Source organism: Callithrix jacchus, chromosome 7 (assembly GCF_049354715.1).
Source record: "Callithrix jacchus isolate 240 chromosome 7, calJac240_pri, whole genome shotgun sequence".
NCBI classification, from domain to species: domain Eukaryota; kingdom Metazoa; phylum Chordata; class Mammalia; order Primates; family Cebidae; genus Callithrix; species Callithrix jacchus.
Window position 1 is genome coordinate 61645923 of NC_133508.1, and position 12102 is coordinate 61658024.

Genomic DNA, 12102 nt, shown 5'->3' on the forward strand with positions numbered 1-12102 from the left:
CGCAGCCAATCGGCGGAGCCCCCATCGCGGGCACCTCGGCTGCGTTAGCTGGGAGGAACGGGGCCTGCCGGAGGCTGCCAGCGGGAGGGGCGGAAGGCCCGGCCCCGCCCCGCGGAGGAGGCTACCGAACCACAGCCCAGGGCCCCCGAGAGCGCTGGGAGCCCAGAGCCGACGCTAGAAATTTGCTTAGAACGTCCGGGTCCCACAGAAGTCGCCCTTGCAGCCCTTTCCCGGGTCGCGTCTCCCTAACGCGGGGGCGCAACCCCTTCGCTCCTCCTCCCCGCTGGCCGCGGCCGGGCTTCCCCAGCTCTTGCTGCTTCGGGCCCGTGACTTCTGCACCCCCGGCTTGGGGCCGCGGGGGCCCAGGGCCGGTGACAGCGCAACCGGGAGCCGCCCCAAAGAGGTTACGCACCTCCCTCGTCCCGCAAATTATTCAGACCCAAGCTCCTCCACCCCAAACGGGATTTTGCGCGCCATCCATGCCCGGCCAGCGGGTGCTGCAGCTCCCGGTCCTGCGCGGCTTTGGTCCCAGCCTCGGTGGCCCCTATGCCAAACCGGGGACAGACGGAAGGGAGTCTCCCAGGAACCCTAAGTATCCCGAGGTCAGCAACCACTTTCCCTTGTGCTCTCCCCTAAAAACAAGTTTCGGGATCTCGCAGGCCTCGCGGCGTCGTTCTTCGTTGTGGCGGCCTGTGGCTCTTTGAAAACCACGGCAAGGCCTGCAAAATGCGTTTTCCCGATTTTTTTCTCCACGCCTGTAACCACGGCCCTGCATGGTGAAACAGTACGTGGGTCGGTGGCAAAAGGAAAACTGAACCACTGCTGCAAAGTTAAGGGCCCCGGCTTCCAGAGGACAGAATTAATTGCCTTTCTCCATGCAGATGGAAAGTGGCCTCCGCGGGTCTGACTCCACTTCTTTTTGGGCCCCTGGGCTCCGGCTGCGCTGCAGGGACTGCGGACAGTTTCGCTGAGGCACTGCCTGCCCGCCTGGCTCTGGGTCCCCGCTCCCACTCCCAGCGGCGCGGCCCAAACGCTCCTGGGCTTCACTGTGAACAACCCCTGCCTCTCCCGCCTCCTAAGTCAGTGGAGCAGGCCTAGGGGCCGGCTACAGCTGGGAGGGCAACGGGAAAGGTCAAGCCCCAATCCTTCCGAATTATCGCCCCAGACACCGCCTAGACTCTGGGGAACGAACGCATGCTTTGGAGACTGAGCTAGATTTTCGTTGCCTCTAGCCCTCGACAGGTGCAAAACAATGAATTCCAAGCCTCGGAAGCAAGGAAGCCTAGGATCCGACGGTGGCCGCAGGATCTCATGATGGATCTGACCCCTGCCCATCGCGCACCATTTCGTCGTCGCCAAACGAAATCAACTCTCGCGTGCGCTCCAGGGGCGAAAGACTCTGGCCTCACCTGGAACATCGGGAGAGCTGGCCCCTAGCCCCATCGGGACCTCACATCACATCTTCAGGACGCGTCGAAAGCAAGGACGGCAAAGGTCCCTGCCTGGACCTTTTCAGAGAACCTGCGCCTGGCAGCTGACGATCGTGGACCAAGGCTCGCATGCCTGGCACGAGCAGCAGAACCAGAGGAAGCAAGCGATCCGGCCTGGGCGCTCCCACCTCCGGGAACGTCTCTGGGGAAGGCCCAGCGCTTCGTGGCCAGGTAGGGCCCGGGGCGGGCGACACGTGCTGCCCTCGAGCGGTTGCGGAGCCGCGACCCGCTGTTTCAGGTCGTGGCAAAGTTCACGTGTTGAGTGTTTTCGGTTTGCCTCCTGCCCTTTGCTTGTCCCTCCGCCTGATTTCTCCCTCTCCCTCTAAGCTGGGTTGACAGACGAGTTTTCAGAGAATGGGGGGCTTTTGTGGGTCCGGACACCTGGCGCAGGACCCGGCACGGGCTCCAGTCCTCGGGAAGGCGCTCGCTGCCCATGGTCACCAGACCCAGGGGACCGGGGGTGCAGGCCCTTGGGTCCCCAGCCCGAGGTCGCCGGGCCGCCTGGCAGGCACAGTGGTGGGAGTCGCCGCTAGTTGGCGCCCGCGTCCTACCAGCCGCGGGGGTGCTGGCTCCGCCGGGCTGCAGATGCGTGCCTGCTGGGCCCGGGTGCAGGCGCGGCAGCCTCCTCCGAGGAGCTGTCCTTCCCGGACTGAAGGCCAGTCCGATTCCTTGCCATCGGTGCTGCCATGTTTCGGACAAACCGATGGCTTTGTGTCAAACTGAGGCTGCCTTGCTCACCTCTGATGAGGTGACGCCTTCTGCCTTTGCGTTTTCAGGTGTGGGGGAAGACCCACAGAACTGGCTAGCTTGTTCCCAATTTCCACTGATCGCCAACCTGCTTCCTCCCTATCCCAGACCTACAACCTTTGTCATCTGTTCGATGGGAGGGAGAGCTCCCACTCCCCCATCTGGGGCACGCTGACACCTTTGCCCTTCCCCAACTGGCGTGGACTCTCATCTTTTCTCCCTCTTCCGTCAGATTGAGGGACAAACAGCCCAGTTTCTCTCCAGTGGCCCCTACCTAAGAGCACCCCATGTTGTCCACAGCAGGACAAGAAAGCCTAAGGTCAGGACACTTCCCTCCCCTACCGTAGCTTAGAGCTGGGTAAACCTAGAACCCATCCTGGAGCAAATATAGCCAGCTCCGTTGCCTTAGGAAGGGGATTCGTCTACCTCAGGCATTTAGGAGTGCACTCCAAGTGTGGTCTTGGCAGTGAGGGTGCGGGCTTCCCAGGGCAGGCATAATTCACAGTGCCTCTGCTGCACCTGGGCAGGGATCCCCCAAGTGTACCAGAGGAGGGGCAGGTATGCTCTGGGAAGCCACCTAAGAGCCCCATGGACAGTGGAAAGAGCTTGGGTCTGCAGTCCCTCTGCCTGAGTGTGTCTTCTTCTCTCATCCACAGCCCTCTAAGGAGAGTTGCCTAAATCTCTCTGAGCCTCATTTCTTTCATCTGTAAAATGGGGGCACTCATAGTGGCCCTTCACAGAGTTGTGTGTAAAGTGCTTAGCACAGTCCTGGCACACAGAGGGTGCCCCAGCCACAGGGAGCCATCACTGTCATTATGAAAAAATAAGACCTCTCCATTCTTGCTGGGGCCCTTTGAACCCCCCCTCCCCGCCACCGCCCCGATCTGGGCCTCACACTTCCCATCTGTGATATGTCCAGTTCTCAGGTTCAAAGCTTGCCAGAACTCTGCGCCAAGTCCATGCTGTCCTGACCCCTCAGTTCGCCCACATGCTGCCTGGGGGAGGTAAGGACTGGCTGTGACCTAGCTCCACGAGGAGTCAGCTCATGGGGTGGGGGTTCCAGCAACCATCACGGGGGCGGCAGGAGCTGGGTCTTGATGATTGCCCTTCTGACCATTCCTCTCAGAACCTCACTTTGGCCCCTCCCATAGGCAGACACTTTCCTAAGAAGCAACTGGGCCTCAGCAGACACTGCCAGGGACCCCACTTCCTTCCCAGGAGGCCTCTGTTTCCCATATCCCGAATCACACAGAAGCCTAGTCCAGCAAAGAGGGCAGAGGACTCTTCTAGAACTGAACATTTCTCCCAGCCTGGCCCTAAATCCCCCATCCAGAGGACCCAGGGTGAAACCTATCTCCAGCCTAGTGCCCTAGAACCCAAAGGGGACATTCGTGCCCCTCACTGAGCCTCAGTTTCCTCTTCTGTCAATGGAGGTCATTCTAACCACTCCATTTCACAGGAGGGGGATTAAGGATTCTCTCTAGGAGGGGAGGGGCATCGTGTTTCATTATATTTAAATTGTGATCGATTGTTTGAAGAAATAGAAAATGCTGCTGAGTAAACTAGGACTCATCTTCATCCCAATTTCAGATCATGGTATCTGAATATATAAGGGAGAAAAGTTAATGAAAAATGGCAGTTTATTTGGGTGGAGGGGGTATCTCCTAAAGGCTGGAGGTCCACCCCCAGGGAGTCCAGATCTAGGGTCATCTTTCTGGGCAGCCTCTCTGGAAGGATTCGGAATGTGTGGGAGAACAAGTGTGCTTCTTGAATTACAGAGATCTTTCTTTCTTTTTGGAAAATGTCAGACTTGGAGGGGAAGCAGAAGGAGCAGGGGAGACAGGGTGACAAGGGCGTTAGGACCCAGATACTGCCTGTGAGGTCCGAGACTTTTGCCATGTGTCTACACTCCCCTGAGCCTTGGTCCCCCGCTTCGAAGATAAAATGGGAAGAATGGTAACCGCTGGGGGTGCTGAGGCTTTACATTGTGCCAGCCACTGCACGTGGGTATTAAGCATGGTATTCAATGCCCATGGCATTGTATGTGGTAGGTGGTATGCCCATGCAAGTAAGCAAAGAGGAACATTGCTCGAGGTCAGCCAGGCTAGAGAGGGCTGGACCCAGGTTAAAAGCCTGCTCTGGCTCAAAACATGGGGTATGCAGGCATCACCAGGCCGAGCTAATCAGAGCTCTCCTCCTAGTGGCTGAGTGATGGGAAAAGCTGGCATCTAGATAGACAGGAAAGTGCTACCATGATGGGGAGAGGGAGCTGGGGTGGTAAATTCTGCTAAGCAGCCCTGGGCTTGGAAATCAGCAAACCCTTCAAATCTGCAGGGAGTTGCAGGACTCGCTAGGGTCACTCGGGAGGGTCTTGGGATAGCTGAGTGCACCCACCACCTGCTGTCCTTTGGCCTCAGAACCAATCCGCAGGGAGGCAGCATCTGCAGTAGTCCTCAGTTTGCAGTTGAGAACACTGAGGCCCAGAAAGGGGAGAGTCATGATCAGATCTAGACTGAGCTCCAGCACCGCCAGGGGCGAGCACCGTGAAGCAAAACACCAAGTAGGTGGGAGGCTGCAGCCCCGTCGGCCTCATACACTAAGGCCCAGATGCGACCCTCAGTGCCTCTCGCCCCAGCGAAGTGCTAGAGTCAGTCACGTTTCCCTCTGGGCCTCTGTTTGCATCTGAATGCTGGGGGCGCACTTTCAAGGCCCCTCTACAGGCCGGGTGGGTTCCCACAGGACCCCAGGGTTTCTCGGTGGCCGGGAGCCCAAGGCCCCTCCTTTCTACCCAGCTCCTTACCACCTCCTGTGGGACGCCAGCTCCCTTGCATCCACATGACCTGGGATCCTTCCATGCCCATCCCCACCCTGTTCTGCAGGTAGGTGGTCAGAGGGTACTCTGCTTTGGGGATGGGAGAGAGAGAGGGAGACAAGGACAGAGAAAAGAGAGAACAGGGACCCTCTCTCTTGCGGGGGACAGGGGCGCAGAGCAGATAAACCGGCGGCTCCATCTGTTACCAGGGAAGTGGGTTCTGGTTTCAGCTCCTATCACTTGGTGGGGCCTTCCTACTGCCACCCGTTACTCACTCTTATCATCTGTAAATCAGGGAAATATTTCTAGTAGACAGTTATTTGGTCTGTGACTTTGATCAGTGGTCTATGACTAATAATTGCCCTAATTTTTTGGACACCTGCCGCATGCTGGGAGTTTTCCGCCAATTGTCGCTCACTCTCACGGTGCCTCTGCAGGGCAGAGATTTTATTCTCTCCATTTTACACATGGGGAAACCCAGGTTCTGAGAGTAAAGAGCTTTCCTCCATGAGCCACAGAATCTGAGAAGTTCAAACAAATTCTCAGGAGCCCTTCCAGCAACCCTACTCCTCCATCAGGGAGGGGCTGCCTGTGCTCTGAGGACTGTCCTCAGCGCAGAGCTCTGTCCAAAGCAGCAGGTGAGTGCAGAGCTACCTGTCAGCAGAGCCATCAAACACAGGACTCTTCTATTGGGAGGCCAGAGTGGTAGGAGGGACCTGAGCAGCTTGAAGCCAAGGGAGCTTCTGGAAAACGTGTGCCCTTCCACCAGCCCCAGGGTGGGGGTTCAGCTCTGGCAGGCAGGGAGAGAAAGAGCTCCTCTAAATGGCTCTCACTTTACACACATTTATGCCTCACAGCACTCTTAGGGGGTAGGGATAATTATCACTCCCATTTTACAGGAAAGAAAACTGAGGCTCAGAGAGCTCAAGTAACTTGCCCAACATGGCACTGCTGGGAAACAACAGAGGCAGGCTTCCAACCAGGAAGCCTGGCCCCAGAGCCCACGTTGCTGCCCACTACACTCTATTCTCATGGACCCAAACCTGGTGCTTGAAGTTATAGTCATGGAATAGAATTAGAATCCTGGTAGAACTCTGGGCAGGATTTAGAATTTTACAATGTCAGACTCGAAAGGGCTCTGAGACAGCAAATCCAAATCCCCATTTCTTAAACGGCAGAACTGAGGCCTAGGGAGGAAAAGAGTCTCACTCAAGGTCACAGCCGGTGCCAGTGACAGAGTCTGCACCCCCTCCTTCTCCAGCTACCTCCTGCTGACTCCGTACCTTCCTCTCTTGCAGGCTCCTCTCCCCACTGCCCACCCAGCAGCTTCTGGGCCCCGCCAGGCCCATTAGGGATTTTCCATCTCCCCGAAAAGGTCCTAATGACTGTCAGTCCTTGTGAAGCCTTAATTAATCTCAGAGGCCAATGGCTTGGAGGAGACTGGGGGCTTTGGCCTTACGCAGATGAAGATTACGGCTCTATTTCATGTGGTGGTGAAGGAACGCCTTAGACATTCCTGCCAGCAATAAAAGCCACATGGCTTTCCAGCGTCGCCCTTGGAAAAGAAAAAAAAGTGCAGCCCTTTGCGGAAAGAAATCAGCTATGTGCTGTATGCATGGCATGAGATAAAAATGGGCATAAGGACGTGGGGAACAGTCGGTCTTTTATGCCGCCTCTGATGGCCACTGACGGTGGCAGGGCCGGCAGTCACGGTCCCAGCTGCAGTCCTGGGAGAGGAAGTGGCCCCCAGTGCGGTGGGATAAGCCTCAGCCCCCCACCTGAACTGGATTTGAGCCACCCCAGAGGCAGGGCTGGCTTCCTGGGCCTGTGAGCTGTGCAGTCACAGAGGGCCCTGCTCTCAGAGGGTCCTGAGCTTGTTTTAATGCCCTGCCATTGCTGCCTTGAACTTCTGAGTGCTTATTCAGTAAAGGTCTTGCGTTTTCATTTTGCACTGGGCCCCCTAAATTATGTAGCCAGTCCTGACTTAAAGTCTCCCCAGTTGCCACATCTCTCCTCTCCAGATCACCAGTTGCCACATCTCTCCTGGCCCCTGCCATGTACCCAGTCCTGGGGAGTACGGTTTCCTGAGCGCCTACTAGCCACTTTGCTTATATCACTCTAGATGAACTTCAAAACAACTTTGTGAATTGGGCAGATGTGGAAAACTGAGGCTCAGAGGGCTTCCGTGTGGCAGGGAAGCCTAGATTTGAACTCAGCCCTCCCTTACTCCCAAGTGAGTGATCTTAGCAGCTCTACGTTCTGCAGTATTTCATCTTCACCATGCCCAGGGGGACGGGATGCACAGTCAGAATGCTCTATTCCCAGATAACAGGAGGCATAACTGAGGCTGGAAAAGTGAAGGTTCTCAGGGTCACACACAGTCAGTGTCAAACCTTGGGCCTGGGCAACAGGGGACCTGGGCCTGGATCCATAGGGCTGGGGAGGCGTCCCAGTTTTATAGTTGTTTGTGCCACTTGTACATTTACTAGCTCTTTCTATGCAGGTCACCTCAGGGAGGTGAATGCATTGGCCCACGCCTGAGCCCCTGATGGCCTCTCTGTCTTCAACATTCCAGAATCCCATGCTAATCTACAACCAGTCTGCTCATTTCCCCATCTCATAGCTGGGGAAACTGAGGCCCAGGAAGGATCAGAGACTTGCCTAAGTTCACAGAAAGTGCTTATTGGCAACTGGACTTTGACTAGGAGGCTCCTGTCTGCAGGCCCAGCTGCCTCTGCACAAACCTTCCTGGCCTCAGCATCAGCTCGGCCTGCCCTTGTCCCACCCCCTCTAACCCACTTTGACCTGTCAGGCAGCCTGAGTGTCCAGGCCTGGAAATCACAGCTAAGGATGCTTGACAGGCAATAAAGATCCTCTTCTATGGTTTGAATGTCTCCCAAAAGTCATATGTTAAACTTTCATCCAAGGGGATGAAAGTACTAATGGTGGTACTAAGAGGTGGATGCAGCTTTTGGGAAGTGATTAAGTGGTGAAGCCTCTGCCCTCATAAATGGATTAGGTCCTCTTTGCCCTCTGACTTCAGGACACAACGTTCTGTCTCCTCCAGAGGATACAGCCAGAAGACGCCATCTTGGAAGCAGGGAGTCCAGGACCTCACCAGATGTTGAACCTGCCAGAGTCATGATTTTGGACTTTCCAGTCTCCAGAACTGTGAGTAAGAAGTTTCCATTTCTCTAATTCTATTTATAAATTACCCAGTCTCAGGTATTTTGTTATAGCAACACAGAATGAACTAAGACACTCTCTTTAGAGAAAAGTGGGCCTGGGATGGCAGCAATCCCTTTCTCCCCAATGGCATTTAGACGGTGTTAGCGTTTCCATAATAAAGGCCACTTTTCCAGGGGTTATAATAGCCAGAAAATGAGGAGGAAAGGCCAGACTCCAGGATCTGAGGGGCACGTGAAGTAGGAGGCTAGGATGGGAAATTCTCCACTGGACCCTGGGCACACAGGGTGCACGCACGCACACACACACACACACCTATACCCTGCAAGGGCGCACTCACACAGTACCCAGGCTCTTTCGCACAGTCTCTCATACACTCACTGGCAGCTCACACCCACCCACATGGACAGGCCCTCATGGAGAACGGCATTGTTACAGTGCAGCCACGGGTGTAAACAGTTAAGTGCATGCTTGTGCAAAGATACTCCTAGGAGATGTCTCCATCCGCATCAACAGGCATGGACCTATTGGTGTAGATGCACAGATAGGCCCCACATAGAATGGTGTGGACACACACATGATGCTGTGGAAACCCACATCACAGTTATATAAACAACAGACCGTTGTGTGGACAGACCTGTATACAGAGGCAGGCACTGAATCAGGGCTCAGAGCTTTGGATTCGTTCTACAGGTCAGATCTGGGAGGAGTTGAACCCTGGCTGTGGAAGTTTATGCTTCTCCTCCATTCAGAGACGTAGACTTTCTGGGTGGTTTTCCCCCATGGGGCTGCCAAACCACTCCTCAGCATCTGAGTGTAACCTACCCCCTCATTGCTCCATGGGGACAAGGAAAGCTTGTCCTCCCGGCCTGGAGAAAGGCAGTGGGAGGGAAGTGGTAGGAAGGTTGCAGCTAGGGTGCTGCACGTGATGTGGGTGGAAGGGTAGGGCACTAGCCTACGGGCCCAGAGACCACAGTTTGGATTTAGGTTGAGATGCCCTAGGCCAACATATGGCCTCTCTGGGCTTCATCCTGTTCCCCGTCTGTTAGGGCCATGTGACACCCCCAGGGACCTCAGCGTGGGGAAGAGTATTGAAACCATGTCACATGATGAACTGTTGAAGCAACTGGAGACTTGGTCCTGAAGGAGAGCAGGCTTGGGAGGGTAAGAGCTCCTCTGTCAGATCTATGAAGAGCTCCCAGGTGGCAGGGACCACATGGATGTTGGGGGCTCCATACCAGGAAAAGAAGTAATGAGAGCTGGCTAGGAATAGAGACATATCCCCTCAGAGGTAGAGAGCTCTCCATTATGGGAGGTATTCAAGTTGAGACCAAGATATTGTGGAAGGAGTTCAAGCGTTGGGTGGTGCAGGGGCTGGACCAGATGCTAGTGTCTAGAACGCTCAGCTCACTGCAAGCACATGTGAAATGAGAGAGTGACTGTAGAGCTCCATTTCTAACAGTCATCTGTGATTCAGAGCAGACCAGCTATGGGGTCCCACCTTGCCATCTGTGTGACCTTGGCCCTTTCCAAACCTGTTTCCTCATCTGTGAAATGGGGAAAACAAATTATTTTCAAGAGCTCCAGTAAGTCACATCCCCTATTGTTGGCCTTTCAGGTTGTCCCAGAATTTCTGCTCTTATAAATAGAAATGACAATGAAGGCAAACAGCAGACAGACAAGTAAGAGAATGGTTAATACAAAAATCACAGCTAGGCATGGTAACTTGCATTGGTAATCCCAGCTACTTGGAAGGGTGAGGTGGGAGGATCGCTTCAGGCCTGGAGGTCCAGCCTGGGCAACAAAATGAGACTCTGTATCTACCCCCCAAAAAAAAATCAGGAGAGTGGTTCCCACCACTTGCCACCCTTGACGGGGAGGGAGAGGGATGAAGTTGGGGAGGGGACACTGGTGGGAGCCCTAAGGTCCCACTAATGCTTTGTTTTTAAAAGCCAGGTGATGGGTACATAGATATATGCTTTATTATTCTTTTTAAAACAATACTTATATTTTATACGTTCTTCTGTACATGTATTTTACATGTTTAAACATATTTTTAAAGGAAAGCAAAAGATAAAAATTCAAAAAAGTCCCTCTGCCCCAAACCTCTGAAAAAAATGGACAATATGCTTAAATGCACACAGAGTCATACAGCTGTTCGTGATGCAGCAAAGCTGGGGTGTGTTTATTCTCAGCCAAATCACTGTTACCACCGATGGTCCTGTACCATCACACTCTCGGCTGAATCTCGGCAGGCCCCACCTACAAGCACTTCTAGGTAACAGCCCCTCCTGAGCAAGCTCCCCAAGCCCTCCTCATGGCCCACCAGTAGCCCTCAGGTATGTGTCAGGGGGCTCACTTTACAGGCAAGGAAGTCCCTTGCACCCACATAGGAAGTGGCAGAGCTGGGATTTGAACCAGCTCTGTCAATGCCAAAGTTGTACAGCAACCTCATCCAGGAACCAGGCCCCTTGATTATAGTAACTAATGTTATGTACTGTGACACATGCCATTGAATCCTCGGAGCTGCTTTTGTATTAGGTACATAGTCATCACCCCCGCATTGTAACAGTAGGAAAACTGAGGCAGAGCAAGGTCAGGAATGTGTTCAAGTTCACACCTCGAGTAGAGTATCAGAGGTGAGCCTTGAACCTCAGCAGCCTGATCCCAGTCTGTGCTGCCTGGGCTGGCTGTGAGGGGAGCTCAGACTTCATGGAAACAAAAGACAGAGTGGTGGCTCCAGGGTCCACAGCTGACCCCAAGGAACCAAAGGCTGGCAGGGTGGTTGGCTGGGGTTGGAGGATGCTGCTTGGGATGGGAGATCTGCTTCCAAAGTGATGCCAGCCCCACATGATGAGCTGAGTCCCCACCTCCTTACGGGGTCATGGCTGGTGGGGAGGTGCTGAGGCTGTGGGTACAGCCAAATAGAGGCTAGAATAGGCTTCAAATGCCCTGCCTGGCAAGTCCAGGTGACAGGCTCAGACACTGAGCACTCTGTCATTTGCTGTTGGCATAAGTTTCCACTGGCAGGAATGTGACGTTTATTACCTGAGTGGGCCTCCAGAAGCCCATTGAATGTCCTCAGACCTGGGGTAGGGGGGCTCTCTCACTGCCTCATCTCTGAGCCTCAGTCAAATCCAGGGTGGCTCGATGATCTGAAGGCTGTTTTAGCTCACGGAGGCCTGGACTTGCCCCTGCCCCCATCCTTGTCCTCAGGGGAAAATGTTCCCAGTCCTGTCCTTAGCAGCTCTGAGCTTAAATGAGGGGAGAGATGAGATGGGAGAGGAAAAGGAGAAGTAAGAAACAGACAGAGGAGAAGGAGGAGTTGGCACTAGATTCAAGCAGTTAACACATACTAATTGAGCACATATTATGTGCCTGGGGCTATTTTAGGTGCTGGGGATATAAGCAATGGACAAGAAAGCTATGGAGCTCCTTGGGGCTTTGATTCCGGCAGGGAAGACAGAAGACAGACAAGGAGGCAAATAAATAAGCATGTCAATATTGGGCAGTGTCTTGGGACACTGACAAAAACAGATGGGAGTAAAGTGATAGACAGTGACTGAGTGGATGGAAGAGAGGGGCTCCTTGCCAATACTTTAGATGGGGTGGTCAGGGAAGGTCTGTCAGAACAGGTGACACCGAGCTGAGACCCAAGGGTTGAGAGGGACCCGTGAAGGGAGAAGGGGGCTGGTAGGAGGGCCCACTGTGCAGCGGAACCGGCTTTACCCACCTGCCTTCTCCCCACTCCTCTGCACTGCCAGTATCCCGGGTTCCTCAGACTCTTACTCTCTGTTGTTTCTCCCACAACCGCCCTGAGAGCCAGATGGGGTGAGTCTAAGTAGCCTGACGTGCAGTTGAGGAAAC

At 54.4% G+C, this 12102-nt stretch overlaps 1 protein-coding gene across 2 annotated transcripts in view; it reads right to left on the minus strand.

The window, feature by feature from the left end:
• RUNX3 (RUNX family transcription factor 3) overlaps positions 1–12102 on the minus strand; it is a 64436-nt gene that overhangs the window by 31063 nt on the left and 21271 nt on the right. The window lies entirely within an intron of this gene.